The sequence below is a fragment of the Candoia aspera genome, chromosome 6 (assembly GCF_035149785.1).
Source record: "Candoia aspera isolate rCanAsp1 chromosome 6, rCanAsp1.hap2, whole genome shotgun sequence".
NCBI lineage: Eukaryota > Metazoa > Chordata > Lepidosauria > Squamata > Boidae > Candoia > Candoia aspera.
Genome location: NC_086158.1, coordinates 66,022,126 through 66,040,913, shown reverse-complemented (window position 1 = coordinate 66,040,913; position 18,788 = coordinate 66,022,126). Strand labels below are relative to the sequence as shown.

The following is an 18,788-nucleotide window of genomic DNA, read 5'->3' as shown; positions in this document are numbered from 1 at the left end:
AATAGCATTCCTCAATACTTGAAAATATGTCACACAAAAAGTTCAAAATGTGTTCTCTACTGCTCAAAGTGCAAGACATGGAATAATCCAACTAAATGTTAGGAAAAACTTCCTAACGGTAAGAGCAGTTTGATAGTAGAACCAATTACCTAGAGAGATGGATCTTCACTGGATTTATTCAAGCAGAAGCTATTAGCCAACTATCTGTTGGAGATTCTTGCACAGAGCAAGAAACGACTCAGTGGCCAAAATGCTCCCTACCAACTCTACAATTCTGTGTATACATAGTGCTATTTCATCTCTTTCATGAGAATATTTATTTATTTATTTAAAACATTTATGTAGCCACCCAACTTGTACCAAACTCTAGGCAGCTCACAACCAAAAGATAAAACAACCCCTATTTACAATAAAAAAATATTAAAACCACTACCATCATAGTCCTCGACTTACAACAGCAATTGGGAGCAGAATATCCATCACCAAGTGATGCAGTTGTAAAGCACAACTGCATCACTTAGGGACAGCAATTCCTGCAGTTCCAATTGCCATCATTAACCAAATGCCACAGTCGTTAGGCAATTCAAATTCCTTTTGGCTTCCCACAACCAAGTCAGTCCTGAACTTCAGAATTATTTTCCATTCATAGTCCAATCATATTATTTTTCTAATAATTATTTACTGTCACATGAAATACCATGTCACTAGCAGACTATCTGACTTTTTCTTCCTCTTCTTACAAGTTCTGTTTAGTACAAGGCATCATTAAGACCAGCATAACATCATAACAGCTTTTTTTGTTGTTGGTTTTTAATTTTTTAAATTTATTCTATTTGTATATTTGTATATATAGTGTATATTTGTGACTCTGGGTTGCTCACATTATTAAAACAATCAGATAACACAACAAGTAAACAAAATACAGAAATCAATAACAAACACACTACCCCCCACATTTAAAACCCAATTAAAAACCAAAGTTATAACGAAAAAAAATAAAAGGCAGGCAAGTGAAAGTCATGGATCAATCAGTATAGCCATCTGGTAGACTCTGAACCATAGCCAGATCCCCAGGCACATTGACACAACCATGTCTTTAGAGGTTTTTGAAAAACAAAAAGGGTAAGGGCCAATCTAACCTCAGAGGATGATGTTCCAAAGGGTGGGCAGTGCAGCAGAAAAGGCTCTCCTCTTGGGTCCCATCAGATAACGTTCTTAATAGATGGTATCTGTAACATGCCTTTTCTGTCGGACCTGATGGGATGGGTAGATGTAACCAGGGAGAGGCGGTCCCTCAAATAACCCAGTGTAATGGAATGTGAGAATGACCTTGGAAGATGGGTGGGGGGGAAGAGATGTTGCCTAGGGAATGATCAGATGAAAGAGGGAGGAGTCCACTGGGGACAGAAAGAAACTTAGAATGGATCCACCACTAATCAGGTGGTAAAAAGAGACAGCAGGAGATTTGTATTTTCAGACTTGCAAGATTCTGTTAACACAGCCGTCCAATAAAGTAGAATTAGTTCATCTAATTGTGTTTCCTGTCTGGCCTACTTGGCAGGCTGACACCCAGCCCCATGCTATGTAGGGCTTTACAGGTTATTACCAGCACCTTGAATTGAACCCAGAAGCAAACCGGCAACCAATGTAGTTTACACAGCAGATGTGTAACATGTGCTGATCTTGGCTGCACATACCTGCCCCCACCACTGCATTTTGCACCATCTGAAGCTTCTGGATGCTGTTCAAGGGCAGTCCCAAGTAGACCATGTTACAGTAATCCATTCAGGAAGTGACCAGGGCATGAGTGACTGTGAGTAGAGCTTCCTGGTTCAGGAATGGGTGCAACTAATTGTAATGTGACCCATTCACCACTACAAAATAAGCTCATTGCCCACAATTTTAAAAAAATATCTTTAAGAGGCAAAATGTGTACATTAAACCTCTGCCAGTCTTGAACATCTATTATAAAATTAGGGCTGGCTGAAATCTTTAGCTCTACCCATCATGCAGCTGCTCTGGGGCCACAAAAGTATTAATGCATGGCTGCAGGCAATCTGAATATAGGTTGCCCACTTCCTGTAACTGGGTTTTGATTATCCCTCTGGATGATGGATTGGGTTTTATTGGCCATGGCTCCTGGTTTTATAGGATTACAATATATGATGTTGCTTTTAATCTGACTGATATTATTTGTTTTTAATCCCAATTACATACTGGAGAATTGCACACGACTCAGCGTCAACAGACTGCAGTGGCCTATAAGCCCTGTAAATAAATAAACAAACCCCTTATGTAAAAATGCACATTGTGTTCAATGCATATTCAGTTGGGTAGAACAACTTTCAGTATAACATCAGAAGTCAAGGAGCTGCACCACCTACTTGACAGGAAACCGAATTCCATCCAAGAATGTGACTGGCAAAGGACTACATTATACTTTACCTGATATACACAGGGACCCTAGCATCTATGATTGGTAAAGGGATAAAAAGATCCCTGTGTGCTTCAGTAGCAATAAAGTGGAGAAAAAATCCCAACTGAAACTGAGTATGCTTTCTTTTGAACAGGAAAAAAACACTGATGTAGTCATATGTCATATATTAAAGATAAAATGTATAGTTTCAGTAACACAAACAGAGAAAGAATCACACATATGTACATAGTCAAGAGGAGCAGAAGGCTCAAGAAGAATATGTATAAAAGTATATACATAGGATTCAAGACTTAATTGTAACAATCATAGGGCTGGTCATTAAAACTGTGTTCTCATGAGCTTATATGAAGAATCACATGTAGTGTTATATTCAATACAATAAGAAACTTTCAAGAGTTTCATTTTAAGTAGAAAAATGAGACCCATTAGCAAGTCAGTTTGTATTTGTTCTAGTAAAAACAAAAAGTACAGTTCCCCCCCCCCCCAACCTGATTCTGCAAAGAGGACCAGGTGAACTTTCTGGATAAGCTATTCCATGGCTAATATACCACTGACAAGAAAGCCCTTTTCCCAGCAGCCATGCTTATCAATTCATTTAGTGTCAAGCACTTAGTGAAGAAGCCTTTAAGACACATACACAAGAAAGAACAGATCTCAACCACCAATGGATATTCTTTCACCCTCCACTCTTGTAAGATTGCAAATTTCCATCATCCCTGTCTATTGGCCCAAATGGCTGGAATCAGAGCCGCAACTGGTGGGGGGGGGGGGGCAAGCAGGGCATGTGCCCTGGGTACCGCACTGGGGGGGGGGCACCAAAATGGGCATGGAATCCATGTTTGCCCCCAGGTGACACAGACCCTAGTTGCGGCCCTGGCTGGAATGATTTGAATTGGAGCCCAAAACATGTGAAAAGTTATATGTTCCTTATCTCTGTTTCAAATGAGAGTCAGTAGGTGATGACAGCAATCACAATATTATGACTGAAAGGCATAGTAAACTTTTAGTAAACTTGTTACCCTATGGCAGATCATTTTTACAAATAGCTACTATACAAGCTGTACCAAAAGTCAATCCCCATAGGCTAATCTCAATATTTTATAACTTAAGGTTTTTTTCAGAGAAAATGTTACTGTACTTAGGAATGTTCAAAGATCATGTGTCAAACAAGTTTAGAAGGAAATGGCAGCCAAGTCTAACATTTAATGTAATTTTTATAATAAATTGTCTATGGGGGTCTGATGTTTGGCACACCCTGAGTACATGTAATGTGTTGTATGTATGACTACATATTTCAATAACTAAAGAGGATTTTTTTAAAGATGCAAATGCCACCAAGGCTAGACATTTATTGTGATTTCTACTGTCATTACAGTAAAGGAATTGCAGTTCTGTAATAGACTGTTTCAGTTTCTACAGTGTTGGTGAAGGTGAAAGGTCCCCTGTGCAAGCACCAAGTCATGTCTGACCCTCTGGGGGGACGCCGCTTACGTGACGCTTATGTTTTCTTAGCAGATTATATCAGGGTGATTTGCCATTGCCTTCCCCAGTAAGCTGGGTACTTGTTTTACTGACCTAGAAGGATGGAAGGCTGAGTTGACCTGAGCCAGCTACCCAAGAATCCATCTTCCTCTGGGATCAAACTCAAGTCATTGGGAGAGTTTCGGTTGCAATACTGCCGCCTACCACTCTGCGCCACACGGGGCTCTCTTCAGTGTTACCCTACCAATATATAGGTATACACAAGTGGGTACATATATACTTTGGCATTCTGTCATTTAGGAAAATTGGAGGACATACATATTGCAACAAATGCAATGAATGACTAATATAAGAGTAATTCAGTTTTCAAGTGTAAACTATATTTGTGCCCATGTATCACTTTATATCTTGATGTGTCTAAACATTTATATGATAATATTGAACTCAAAATATGCAAAATTCAGCAAAGATAACATCAGTCATTCAATTAAAAGAGGACAAAATCTGTGTATCGAGACTGAATAAAAAACTCCACATTCAAGGACAGAACTTTATCTTAAATTATATTTTGCATTTCAACACAAAATTAGCATTCAAGTTTGTTCAAGTGTGCATTGGTTTGCACTGTTTAGAAAGTGAGAACATTTCATTAAATTTAAAACACAATCTAATTGTTTTCCTTGATCATTCAGACTAGAATTGGAAGAAACCTGTTTGGCTATCTAGTCATAACAATCTGCTTGATGGAGGAAATCAAGTTAAAATCATTAAGCAACAGATCATTGTTTGATTGATATACTTAAAGGCCTCAAGTCATTAACAGGTCCATGCCTAACCTAGAAATTTCAGCCCTTTAGATTTGTAAATATAAATACAAATGTGCTTTATTTTCCTGTATAAAAGTAGCATGATTAGAATTTATAATAACCATAAAATATATGGGATAATCTGTAACAAACCTCTATAAATCAACTAAGATTATATTTTATAGAAATAATAGTAAGGAAACTGGTTCTGGGGAAAAAATCAGTTTATACAATATACAGTAGGTATTAAAACAAAATGAAGTTAGCACAATAACAGTGGCCTTGGGTAAATAACACCTTTATTACAAACAGAAAATAAAACACAGTGCTTTAAAACAGTGTATTTCATTTATGAGACTTTAAAAGGCAGTTAACTTTAATCTAGACTTGCAGAAGTGATTTTTTAAATCAATAGGAGAACTGTGACCAAAGAACAATGGTTTGTTCACCACAAATGAAATCTTTCACATTTAGCTACAAATGCTCCTCAAAAGGCCCTTTGTGTGTCACAGCAACAAGATACAGGCAGATGCAAAAAGCCATATTCCCCACAGGACATATTTTATACTCTGTATAAGAATCTGTAAGCAAGCTGCCTTGTGTCAATATGTAGCCCCTGAGGGCAATGAATTGAAGAGCCCTATAATCAAATACACGCAGTGGGCAACTATTTATTTTTCAAACACACTCTATTAAGTAACACCCATCAGGATTAAACTAGATGTGACATTTAGACTGCAATCCTATACAGACTTATCTTGGAATAAGTCCCATTGAACACCAAGAGGCATTTCTGAGTAAACTCATACATATCTTTGCTTTTAACATGGAGGCTTTTAAAAAGTATTAGCATATATTTGAGGGTAGGTAAAAATAATTTGGATTGCAGTTCTTAAATTAGGAGGAATTGTAACCTTTTCATTCCTTAGTCCTAATCCTTTCATTCAGTATCTCTGAAAATGGTAATTTTTTTCAATTGCATTGGTTTTCCTCCCTAGGCTGATACCCACTTTGGATAATAGATTTTTTCAGAATCACAGCAGTAGAAGAAAGGTTACAAGTAGCCCACCTATTTCCATTCCAGCAAAGAACCACTGAGCTGTTCATATTTTTTTAAAAAAATACAATTCAATGCAAAACCATGTTTAGTTCAGTACTATTATTAATCATTTGCCTATCCTCCAGCTGTAGACTGTATATTGTTAAATGTGTAAAGCATGCGTTAACTGTCCTCATTACTCATGCTTACGTGCACTGAATACATTGGAATCCATTAGACGTGTCTCTTTTATTACCACTGGTATTAGGCACATTTCCAATATTCACCCCCATTTGAGTTGACAATATGGTGCTCATAATGTAAAGCTCTTATCTCTCACCAGATCCCCATCCCTCTTGATTTTTAGTGGGTGTTTATTTTATTATTATTTTTTAACCAGCTAGGAGGTTGACCTGCTGCAAAATGAAGTACCAGCCTCAGGCTCTAGAAACTATTTTATTTCCTCGTTGACTCACTTGAGCTTTGGAGCTACTCTAAAATATTCTATACGGTGAGTGACTACAGTCTAGTGCTTTATTTTGGTATACTTCCAGTGCTTCCCTCCCTTAAAAAGGAAACCTGGGGATAGAAAGGAGAATCCTGTTGATGGTGTGTGATGATTGGGAAATGGATCAAGCAATGAAAGGATGGCAATATCACCTCCAGATTTTATTCAAGCAGGAGGATGGAATTAGAAGAATTTGGGAGTTACAGATGGAAGGAGATATGAGGGAGTTACAGAGTCCATCGTTGGGAATACTTTCCACCATCAGGGAAAGAGGGATAGGAATAAATTTAGAGCCAGAATAGGCTACTATTGTTTGGCGAGAGAGGGAGGGAAGGAGGGAGGGGGAGGCTGACTTTTTAAAAATTCATTTTAAACTATTTAATAAAAGTCAATTTGTACCTTTGTTAACAAGATATCCATGATAACATGTATTTTTCCCTGTGTTCAAATAGTTATTTAGAAACAAATAATTTTTAATCCCGCACGTTGATTGGTGGTAGGTGCAGAACAAAACAATAATAAAAGATTAGGCCCTCCATAGCAAGAAGGGTATGCAACATGGTAACATGAAAATGTCTTCCTTGAAATGGTTAATTTATTTTGTTTTGTGATTTGACATTCGTGGTTCAGCTTCCCACCTCTACCAATTATTTATCTTCTTATCTAAGTTATTTATCTTTAATCCTCATTAGATAACCCTTTGTGAAACTGATGCTTAAACTTAAGTTCACAGAATCAGATGAGACTTTTTAGGCTATTCCTACTCAATGCAGGAATCCAGATATTCCCAACACACAGCAGTCTCGCCTCTAGTTTAATATATCCTGTGAAGGGAATTACATAATCTCTCTGGGTTATTGGTTCCACAATCCAACTCTTCTTTTTAATAGCAAGTTTTTTCTAATATTCAATCAGAATCTTCCTAAATCATTCTGGAACAATAGACAATAGATTTTGATCTTGACTTCCTTGTAAGTTGTTTTTCTTTAGCTCAGCAATTTATCTTATGAGAAATAAGATATTTTGTGCTTGCCTCCCCGCTCCCCCTATTACTTCCATTTTGTAAGAGCACCAGCTCAAAATGTTGTTGAGTTATTTTATTTATTTCTTTATTTATAAATTTATTCACTGCCCATCTCCCCCTCATGGGGGACTCTAGGCAGTTTACAATAAAATGCAGTTAAAACTTAAAACCATTTCAGTATAACAATACAATAAAATAAGAATATAGTAAAATCTAAGTGGCAACAGATTTTAATCAGTCCATGAGCATAGGACAACCCTCAAAATCACTTAGGGCACTAGCCATCCCCAGGTATAACTATTCCCCCTCCCATTCCAGCCTGCTGACAAAACCAGGTCTTTAGTCATTTTCGGAAGTCCAGGAGCGAAGGAGCCTGTCGGACCTCTGGGGGAAGGATGTTCCACAGGGCGGGAGCTACAGCAGAGAAGGCACACTTCGTAGACCCCGCTAGATGAAATTCTTTTATAGATGGGGTCTGTAACATGCCCTCCCTGCATGACCGGGTGGGCTGGGTCGATGTAATAGGGATGAGACAGTCCCTCAGATATCCTGGTCCCATGCTATGTAGGGCTTTAAAGGTAATAACCAACACCTTGAATTGGACCCGGAAGCAAACTTGGACCCAGTGCAGCTCATGCAACAAAGGTGTTACGTGTGCAAATCTTGGAACACCCAAAATTGTCCACGCGGCTGCATTCTGAATCAGCTGAAGCTTCTGGATACTCTTCAAGGGTAGCCCCATGTAAAGCGCATTATAGTAGTCTATCTGGGAGATGACCAGGGCATGAGTGACTGTTTGAAGGGCCTCTCGGTCCAGGAAGGGGCGTAACTGGCACACAACACAGAGTTGAGCAAAGGCCCTCCTGGCCACAACTGCCACCTGCTCTTCAAGCAGGAGTCGTGAGTCCAAGAGGACCACCAAGTTACGCACTGGGTCTGTCTGGGGCAGTGCAACCCCATCCAGCACTAAAGATGACAAATTCCTGGCATGTGAGGTGCCATTCAACCACAGCCACTCCGTCTTACTAGGGTTCAGTCGAAGCCTGTTGCTCCCCATCCAGGCCCCCACAGCCCCCAGGCACTCGGAAAGGGTGGTCCCAGCATCACTTACTTCACCAGGGATGGAGATATACAATTGAGTGTCACCAGCATACTGATGATACCTCATCCCATGGTGACAGATGATCTCGCCCAGTGGTTTCATGTAGATGTTAAAAAGGAGAGGGGAGAGTACCGATCCCTGCGGCACCCCACAGAGAAGGGGCCGTGGGGCCGACCTCTCCTCCCCTATTACCACCAACTGGGACTGGCCCTGGAGGAAGGAGGTGAACCAGCGCAGAACTACGCCACCCACCCCCAGCTCCCTGAGCCGACCCAAAAGGATACCATGGTCGATGGTATCAAAAGCCGCTGAAAGGTCAAGAAGAGCCAGGATGGATGCACTCCCTCCATCCCTCTCCTGCCAAAGATCATCCGTAAGTGCGACCAATGCCGTTTCCGTCCCATAACTGGGCCTGAAACCTGACTGATGGGTCTAGATAATCTGTTTCATCCAGGATCCTCTGGAGCTGCAGCGCCACCACTTTCTCAACCACTTTCCCCAAAAAGGGGAGGTGGGAGACTGGGTGAAAGTTGTCCAATACACTAGGGTCCAGCGATGGTTTCTTGAGGAGGGGGCACACCAGTGCCTCTTGAAGGCTGCCGGGAATACCCCCTCTCTCAAGGAAGTATTTACCACCGCTTGGACCCAACCACACGTCCCCTCCCGAGCTGCCTTCACCAGCCAGGAGGGGCATGGGTCTAGTTGACAAGTGGTAGGGTTTACAGTCTGGAGGATCCTGTCCACTTCCTCGGGCTCAACAGGCTTGAACTGTTCCCAGATAACAGAGTAAGAACGTCCCCCGGGCATCTCCCTAGACACTGCCTCGCACTCAGAGTCCAACTTGGAACGGATCTGAGCAATTTTATCCTGCAGATGCCCAGAAAACTCCTCAGCTCAGCCCTGTAGATGGATCTCTGGATCCCCTTTCCCCAGAAGGGGATGGGTAATCTTAAACAGGGCCGCTGGGTGGCATTCTGTGGATGCAATAAGGGCAGAGAAATACTGATGTTTCACCACTCTTACCACCACAAGGTAGGCCTTAATAGCGGCTCTAGCTTGTGTTCGGTCAGGTTTGATCTTTGTCTTCCTCCAGAGGTACTCTAGGCATCACTTAATCCTCTTCTGAACCCTGAGCTCCTCCGTAAACCACGGGGAGTATCGGGTTCAATGGGATGAGAGAGGCCGCACGGACACGATCTTGTCCAAGGCCCTAGCTGCTTCCCTGTTCCAGGCTGCCACCAGGGCCTCCACTGAACCATGCAGCAGATCCTCGGGTATAACCCCCAGCTCCCTCTGAAACCCTAACAGGTCCAACTTGAAAAACAGGGTCTCACACCCAGCCACTTGTGGAGCACAGCCCCTGAAAGCCACAAGGGATTCCCAGATGACAACAGCACCCCTCCTCTCCTGCCCTGGGGTCTCGGCTGGTGCCATAATCGAAACCCAGCAGGGCACATCTCCGAAAGAGGAACACCTCCTTCCACGCCCAGCCAAGTTTCAGTAATGCACGCCAGGTCGGCCCCTGCCTCCGTGATCAAGTCGCCGATGAGGGGGGCCTTGTTGTTAACAGACCTGGCGTTGCAGAGCAGCAGCCGAAGCCCAGGGCCTCCATGGGTCTGCTAACCAGGGTCTGGGTTTGAGCACGGAGGGCCAGAACATGCCACCGGTAATAAACACCGGGGGCGACTTCCCATAGATGGCCCACTCTCCGGTTCCTGTCATAACATCCCTGACCCATCACCACCTCAATCCTCTGTCCTGCCCTACAGTCCCCAGAGTCTCGCTGTCCATTAGCCCCCAATCCTGGACTCCGAAGACCCCTGGTTAAAAATAAAGATTCCTCCATCCAAGCATATACTCACTCCCACCCTCACATTCACTCAACCACAATGCAATGGTGGGCCTTTCGAACATACCAGCTCCCGCTCTCGGCATTGTCAGGGCCTCACCATCGCCTGTCCACTCATTCACTGCCCCCTCCTCGGCTTCTCTCACTAGTCTGGAGGGAGCACACCAGCCACTACTCCTTGCCCCCCCTGCCTCTCACTTAGGGGGTGAGTGTATCCATACAGTCCATACAGTCTTTCTCAGCCAATAACCTGTACACCCTCACACACCTCTCACGCCTGGAGGGGCTACCCCATACACCTGGAGGAATCTTCACAAGGCTAAAGATGACTAATGATAACTAAAGGTTGGGGGGAGGTGGCTAGGGTTAAAACCCAAGGAATTCGGCTCTTAAAGTTAGAATTCGTGCCCGCAGGCCAGTTCTTCTACAGAGCGCTAGATACCTGCCCAGTCCAATTATCCTGCACTGTCGATGTAGTTGCACCCAATCTGTTGCCTGCGCCCGATGTATCCTCCAGGCCAGTCTATGGTCGTTCCCATCGACTCCCTGGTCTTCCCCCGGCAGAAGGCAGCCTGTCGTCTGGGTCCATAGCACCGCCAGCGTTCATCAGCCTCCCCATGCTCACCAGAGTAGGCCGCCACTCCCCTGCTCATCCGGGGGACTCCAGCACGACTCCCAGCAGCAACTCTGGCCGCGACCCTCGCCACTCGAGGCCCGCTGCGTCGAGCCACTCCGACCTCAGCTCCGGCTGTGGTTCTAACGGGCCCGCCACGCTGCCAAAATCCCCCGGGTCCTGTCGCCGCCAGCATCCATGGCCATGCTGCTGGCGTCCATGTCCTGGTACTACTGCGCCACCAATATCCCCTGGGTCCCGCAGCCACTGGGCTCCATCGCTGTCGGGTCCTGTCGCTACCAGGCCCCATCGTCACTGAATCTCCCGCACTGCCGGGCCCCGTCATTGTTGGATGCCGTCTCTGCCGGGTCCCGTCGCTGCCGAATCTCCCGCACCACCAGCATCCATGCCCCGTGTTGCCGGCGTCCGCATCCCAGCAGCGCCGAGACTCACCGCAGTCTTCCCAATCCCCTGGGGGAAACCAGAACCAGTCCCGGCGGCACCAACCACCCCAGCTCCGACAGCCTCCAGCTCTAACTGCAGCCCTGGTCCCGGGTCGCTCTGGCACCGCGCCCCGCCAGGCTCCACTGACCTCCGCCGTCGTTCCTTCCAGGGGCTCCCTCCAGTCCTACACCAGTCCATCGGGTAAGGGGATTATAAACCTCCCAACCTCGGCAGGCAGGCTAAGGCTAGGGCAAAAGACGGAAAATTGGAGCCCGCCCCGAAGAACATTCACTCACGGCGTTCACTCGCGGTCACCATCGTAGATCTTCTATAGATCTAGCTATACTTAAATTAAAGTTACACTTAAATGCTTCATTTTAAAAGAGTGACATTCCTGTATATTTGAAATTCCTTATCATTTACAGATTGCGACCATTTAGCTGACCAAAATAATCCTGGTTTTATCCCATTAGAATTCAATTAATGTTTCAATCAGATTTCAACCATTCATAATCCTGTAAATTCAAACTGCTAAACTTCACATCCTAGATTTCTTTATTTTCTTCTTCCCATTTTAATAGCACAAGTATTTTTATGATAGCAACCACTATGGAAGAATAAATTTCTTCACAAAATGAACCCAATGTCACAGTAAAGTTGTTTTATTCCTCCTATAATTACAAGCTGGCTAATTGAGTCCTTTTTTGAAACAGGAAAAGAGGCAATATCACACTTGACAGACTCCTTTAAAATAGCAATGATATTGTGATAACTAAGAACTATTGGCTTATACAATACAAAACCCTGAGTATTTTTCTTCTTCTTTTGAGAAATATGGAATAAAAGAGTTGCATAATAGTTAACCTGAGAACATAAGTAATGTTATATGCCACTTACTACTCAGAACAGCTCACAAAGTAGCTCTACTGATTATTATGGCATAAAAATATATTACATATCAAGGATTATAATCACAAATTCAAATTATCACTACATCATCACTGTTGCAACCATCAGATGAAAACAAGTATAAGAATTCACAATAATATAAACATATAGGACAGAATATTTTATTTCTTCAGCATTAACATGACCTCATTCTGACTGCTTCCCCACCTCACACTTAAAAATCAAGTCTGTATTCAGATGCACCCTTATCTATATTTAAGACAACTGAGTTCAGTAGGACTCATTTCTGATCAAACATGCACTATACTATACATTTATAGTTTGATCAGGCTCATTTCTGATCAAACATGTATTACACTAAACCGCCCAGAGTCCCCTGATCGGAAGAGATGGGCGGGGACAAATTGAATAAATAAAAAAATAAATACTATACATTTATTTAAAATGCACATAAAATAAAAATTTTAAAGGCCACAGGACCACAGTTCTTTACATATAATGCTAAGTTGTTCCCATCCTGTGCTAACCTAAAGCAGATGTTTGGCTTTTACTTAGCACAATTTGTGAATCCACTCACTGTGTGTTATAAACCATTGTTTGTGGCTTAATATTATATATGAAACACTGTTGCAATTTTAACAAATCATGGTTGATCACAATGTGTGAAGTTTGGAGAACAGCATAAAATGCATGCCCAGCTTCTGTAATTTACTGACAAGCACATACTTGCCTAACATCTGAGTGATATACTGGTAAAATCTTGCATTATTTAGAAGAACATGTAATATTATAGGAATATCAATGACTTTGTTCAGTTGAACATATGCAGAACATTGACTGAGAGGAGAATGGGACTTGTCCTGCACCTGCTTTCCTATACTGCATGTATTTAGCTGAAGTCTGAAGTTGAATTATATACTAATTTGCTCTCCATGCAAACTGTGACTTTGCTTTATTAGGGTTCTAGATCATATGGAGAAATGGATTTATGTTCAAGCAATCAGAACAGTGGACCTCAACAAGAAAAGGACAGGGATGCACTCATGGCCCTGTTCTTTACCTTTCTCAGCCCTCCTTTCATTTGTCCCTAATAGCACTTGAATGCCAAGAACAGGACACGAATCAATGCAAATTCTTAACAAGACTCCAGAACAGGAATGTGTAGCTCTCTAATTGTTTTGCAGTGATTTTCCCATCCCAACCACCTTCTTTTAATCTAATTGAATCATGAGTAGTTTCAAATTCAGCAAAGAACCAATGGTTTGGGCTTTTTTTAAAGAAAAAAAAAAGTAACAGCTACCACTCCTTCATCAAATTTGAGTATTCATTTATGCCCAGGTACTCCAAAGCTCTTAGAATTAAATATTTAATGGAAGGGTCTCTACTTAGGGCTAAGCCAAAACTGAGAAAGTGAGACTTATTTACAAACAAGCACAAGAGAAGACTTCATAAAACAGAATAGGCTAGATGTATACTGCACTGAGATTATAAGCATTTTCCTCTGACCAAGATTCTTCAAGCCAACCCCTTTTGCTTCATTATAATCTTTATCATTACACTATGGTATATTATGCCTGGCATAGTAAAGGTGTGAAAAAACTTTTTTATTTTGTGACAGATTTATAATCTTGCCATTACTTGATCCAGAAACAAAATGAAGCTATAATGTTGTGCTGGTAAACATAAACTTATCTCATTTTTTCCAACCAAGGAACAAACTGTAATGCCTGCATAAAAATAAGAAGTATATATACTAGACATACCCAGCAAGGGTGCCACTAGATTTAATTAAATTCATTTGTCACATTAATGTCCCTAAGTATCATATGCTATTCAACAGGATAAAATTATTAAGTGCAATGTTAAGGGAATTTAAATACCAGGAACTGATGAAACACAATACTGAACAATTTCTCCTTTCAGTGACCCACAGAATAATCTTAACTTTGCTCTGCAACATGTAATTGTAAAATAAACATAGACCTATAAATTACTTCTTAATAGGGTAGCATATTTCAAATTTATGAATATAAAGATAAAATGCTAGTTTAAAGTTGTTTGCTGCCTCAGTCATAGACTCTGGGGCTCACAACAATCAGCATAAAACAAAGCACACAAAAACACCATAAAACCATAAAATGTAGATTCTCACTTATTTCTGCTCCCATTTTTAATCTAAAATTCATACCATTCATCTAGCCAAACTGATTACAAACTTCCAAGTTCTGTACCAACTCCTATCTAGAGTAAGGGTAGCTTTGAAAAGCATTTGAAACATACAATTCTCATCAATCACAAGAAAAACTCATTAAGTAACCCTATAACAGATTGCTCAAAACTGATAGTAGTAGACTGCTCTGTATAGAAAGATTTAAGCAGCCATAGGACACAGCTGAAAGGTCTGATATAGGACCACTCCTAATTTTCAACAGCAATTCATAACAGTGTAGTATGAACACAGTGGCTGACAAACTTGCCACCCATGGATTTGCAGTCATATCTATAATTCTAGATTGTTGCATCTTACTTTCTCCATTTGGTTGTAATCCTGAAGCCACTTTTCTGTGTTAAGTAATTATGACAAAAAGACAGAACTGAGCCCTAGAGCAATATTAAATATTACAAAAATACATGGCTACTTCCAAAAGCCAACTTCTTACACTCCATGACATTTACTAAATAGTCTGGTTTCTCTTCAGATTGTATAAATCCTGCATCTTACAAAATGTATCTCATATCCTTACATCATCACACAATGTTCTTGTCTGGTCCTATTCCATGTAACTGGCTTCTTCTGCAGTGTACAACAACCATGCCAGGATACAGAATCAGTTTTACCACTGATTCTGTGAAAACACACCACAGAATGGTATAACGGTACAAAATTTTAAAGGACACTGTTTTATTATTGGCAGTCTCAAGCTTTTCATAATGTATAGATTCTGTCATACAAGGCTGTAGCTCTGGAGATCACAAGCCTAAGTGGGTATAGCCAGCTTCAGGATAGAACATTTACTATGATCCTTAGTTTCTCATCTGCAAACTGGAAATCATGGCTCAAAGAGCTCAATAGGTTTAGCCTCGAAAAGACCAAGGAGAATATGAAAGTGTTCTTTAAGTACCTGAAGACTATCACATAAGAAAAAATGCTAACTATGAAAACAGCCAAAGAGGGAAACCAGTTATCTAAAGAGGTGGTGAATTAAACAGGGTTCAGGCAGAAACTGAGTTCATTGGAGATTGTGGAGTCCTTGGTGCTCGCCGAGCTTGGTTGTTTGCTCGCAGGGTTGAACTGTGGAGTCCTTGTTGCCCTGAGCTACACATATTCTCTTCTATTGGAATCACTGGAGATTCTTTAATGTATATTCCTGCACTGACCAGGCAGTTGTACTAATCATTTAAAGGTGCTTTTCCAAATGTATTATTATCAACTCTTAAATCAAGACTAGGCAACTTGCATACCATATGTTGCTCTCTTTCCAGAAGTTTTATGTAGTCTTCAGATTCCCTCCCAAATGATTGCTGGTTTTTTAGCAGCCGCATCAGTCTACTGCAAATTTTGGTGATGTGGCTGTTGCACTGTTTTAACTCTCCAAACAGGTAATTATAAAATGCACACTCACCCACTTAGCATTTGGGGGGTCAATATTAATACAAGGTATGAAACACTCATAGGCTTACATGAATTATTTAAGGCTGAATAAAATATATCAAATATCTTGCATACTAAAGTACTATATAGAAGCACCAGGATTTAATAATCACAAATAAACATGTTTGGTCTGTAAAGTCAGTCATCTTCAGTTTATTCCTTCATACATTATTTTATGATGATCTGTGGTAATGTGTATCCATAATGTCTTGTGAGATACATTATTTCTTTATTACAGACTGATAGAATATACATTGACCCTAGAAAATTGCTATTAATTAACCTGTAACTATTTAAATGATTCTCTGTCCAGGAGACTCAAGTTCTAGTGGAACAATAGTACGGAATCCTCATCTCAGCTATCATTCATCTAAACTCAGTCTTTTCCATTCTAGAGAAAAGCACTGAGAAAATTAATTCCACAAATCAGTATAAAGATTTTAACACATTCTGTTCAATACCACTATAGGGGAAAAAAAAAACGCCAGAGCATATCAAATAGGTGCTTAGCACTGATTCCATTATACCATAGGCTAAACTACAAACCATTTGCATAAAAAATAGCTTCCTAGGATGTAAGAGATGCATAACAGTGTTAATTAGTTTCAGTTAAAAACTCCAACTGGTAAAAAGACTCAGCCAAAAGCCATACTACAAATGTATCTTCATTAACTCCCCCACCCACCTCCCTTGTTTAGCCAAAATGCAAGAGATGCTATTAATCAGATGTGACAGATGTGGTACCACTGTTAACCTGGCCATCCCATAGCAATACAGTAGTCAGTCTCTGAGAATTAGCCTGGAAGCAAAACACTGTATAAAATGTGTCTCACTGGGGAGTCAGCATTCACACCTCAAAAACTAAGGTGCTAAGATTGAAACGATTAAGCTAGTAAGTTCCCAGCTCAAATGTGCCATCCTAAAGCCACTTAAAAGGCTTTACCACTGAATACAACTAGATGTATTTCTGAGAAAGCATGCATAGGATGGTGGTGTAAGTGCCTCCATTCCAATTTCACACCACCACCACCACTGGCCCCCGTAGTGTGGACAGGAGTGACCTACCTTAGAAGGTTGTTGTGAGAACTTTATTTTTTTTTCCTGCACTTTGCATAAGATTAGTTTGATGGGTATGTCTGTATGCAAATAACTTTAAGAGCTTAAAATGGTTAAATAAAATGCTAGCTAGTGTTAAATGTCTAAGCTGGATACCAAAGGTTACCCCTCATTGTCGTTTGAATGCAAATGAGCTTTCATTCCTCTTCCCATGGGTGAGGTAAAACAGGAGTGCATGGAATGTGATGTGACCCTGTTGAAACCCCTGAACTTTAATTTTGGTCAAGAAAGACCAGCTAGACCAAGAAGAGCACCAAGAAAATATCCTTCAGACCCGAAAGGCAGAGATGCAGAGCTTCACAGTCACCATCACAGCCGCTTCCCACCCACCCCACCCAGCTGCTGCCCAGACAGCTGACCGGGTAGCTTTCTTTCGAATTCACCAGACGACTTTGCTTCCCGCCCGCCACCTGCATGGGAACTGCTTGGCTTCCCTCCTTCATGGCGCTTTCTTTGCCAAGGGAAATGCCATTTCCGTTCCTCACACTCCCACCTCGCGGGCGGGCAGCCAGCCAAGCAAGCAGAGGCAACGGTGGGCACCGCAGCCAGCCTCTCCCAGCTCGCCTCCTCAGCCTCTTCACCGGGGCACGGTTTGCTCCGGGGCAGCCGGAGCGTCTTTGCGGCGAAGGGGAGGGGTCGATTTGGTCCAAGCCCTGGCGCGCCAGCGGGCTGAGTGGGAGAAACCAGCCGTGCTGCCTGCTCTGCGCCCCAACCCCTGGCTGCTCTGGGGAAAAACAGCGGGAGCTGGCCTTACTCCCGGCGGTGAGGAAAGCTTAGGCGGCGGCCGGCCAGAACCTTTTGCCCTGCTTGGCCGCCCGGCCTCGTGCCCCGCCGCCTGCTCGGTTCGCTTACCTTCCAGGGACTCGCCCAGCTCGGCTCCTCGAGACACGCCGGCTCCTCATACCCTTCTCACCCCGCCGGTTGCGAACTGAGGCGGCGGCAGCAAGCAGGGGACGCCCTGGCATTCACCCTGCCCGCCGCGGTTGCAGGAACCTCGCTTGCCACCAAGCAGGAAATTTCCTCCGTTCCCCCTCGCCTGTCTGCCTGCCTCTGTGTGCAGCCGTAATTCAGAGGCGGTGCCAGCGGAGCACAGGAGCCGCCTGCTGTCCGAGAGGAGCCATGGCAGCAGCTGCAGATACCTACCTGCTCTGCTTGGGAAGGCACCTGGAGAACCGCAGCAGCGGCGGCAGCCTTGTCGCACCTGTGGCCGGGCAGCCAGAAAGAGACTCCACAGGCAGAGGCAGACCCCCTTTCAATTGGTCACTGGAAGGGGACATAATTCTCTGTGTTACAACTAGTGGATGAGGATGAGGATGCGGATATTCACCCAAAAATACTTCCTTACCATAAAGGAGGGGATGTGGAGGAGGAGAAAGAGGGGAAATATTATTTTTATATTATTCTAACAGCAGGATTTTGGCTGATTTCTGAAGCCAAGCGAAGTTTCCCTTGGGTAGTAGCTGGATGGGGAAAATTAGGGCATCTTGAGACCAGCTTATTTCCTGGTGACTTAGCCACATAAGTTTCTTTGACAGGACACAGAAGACATTTACCACTGTTTCCTTCTGGGAGGCTCATTTGATTCTGTGTTCCAGCCATGGCATTTCCCCCTCAAAGTACTAACAAAATCCAACCCCACTTAGCTTCCAAACCCAGACAAGATTTTCTATCAGGAATTATTGGCTAAACTGGGAAGATGAAAAATACCCTGGGGAAAAAGCACTGTCAAACACTGCATGTCCCCAGGAGTCATGCTCAACCTCAGAACATCAGGAGTCAGCTCAGCAGGAGGACATCCAAACATTTT

General features: G+C 42.6%; 1 protein-coding gene across 1 annotated transcript in view; it reads right to left on the bottom strand.

Annotated features, from left to right (window-relative positions):
- PTPRE (protein tyrosine phosphatase receptor type E) overlaps positions 1 to 18,011 on the bottom strand; it is a 164,191-nt gene extending 146,180 nt beyond the window's left edge. The window contains exon 1 of the mRNA XM_063307347.1: positions 17,834 to 18,011. The gene's annotated coding sequence lies outside the window, so the exon portion shown is untranslated. The remainder of the gene's footprint in view (positions 1 to 17,833) is intronic.
- Positions 18,012 to 18,788: the final 777 nt, after the last annotated feature.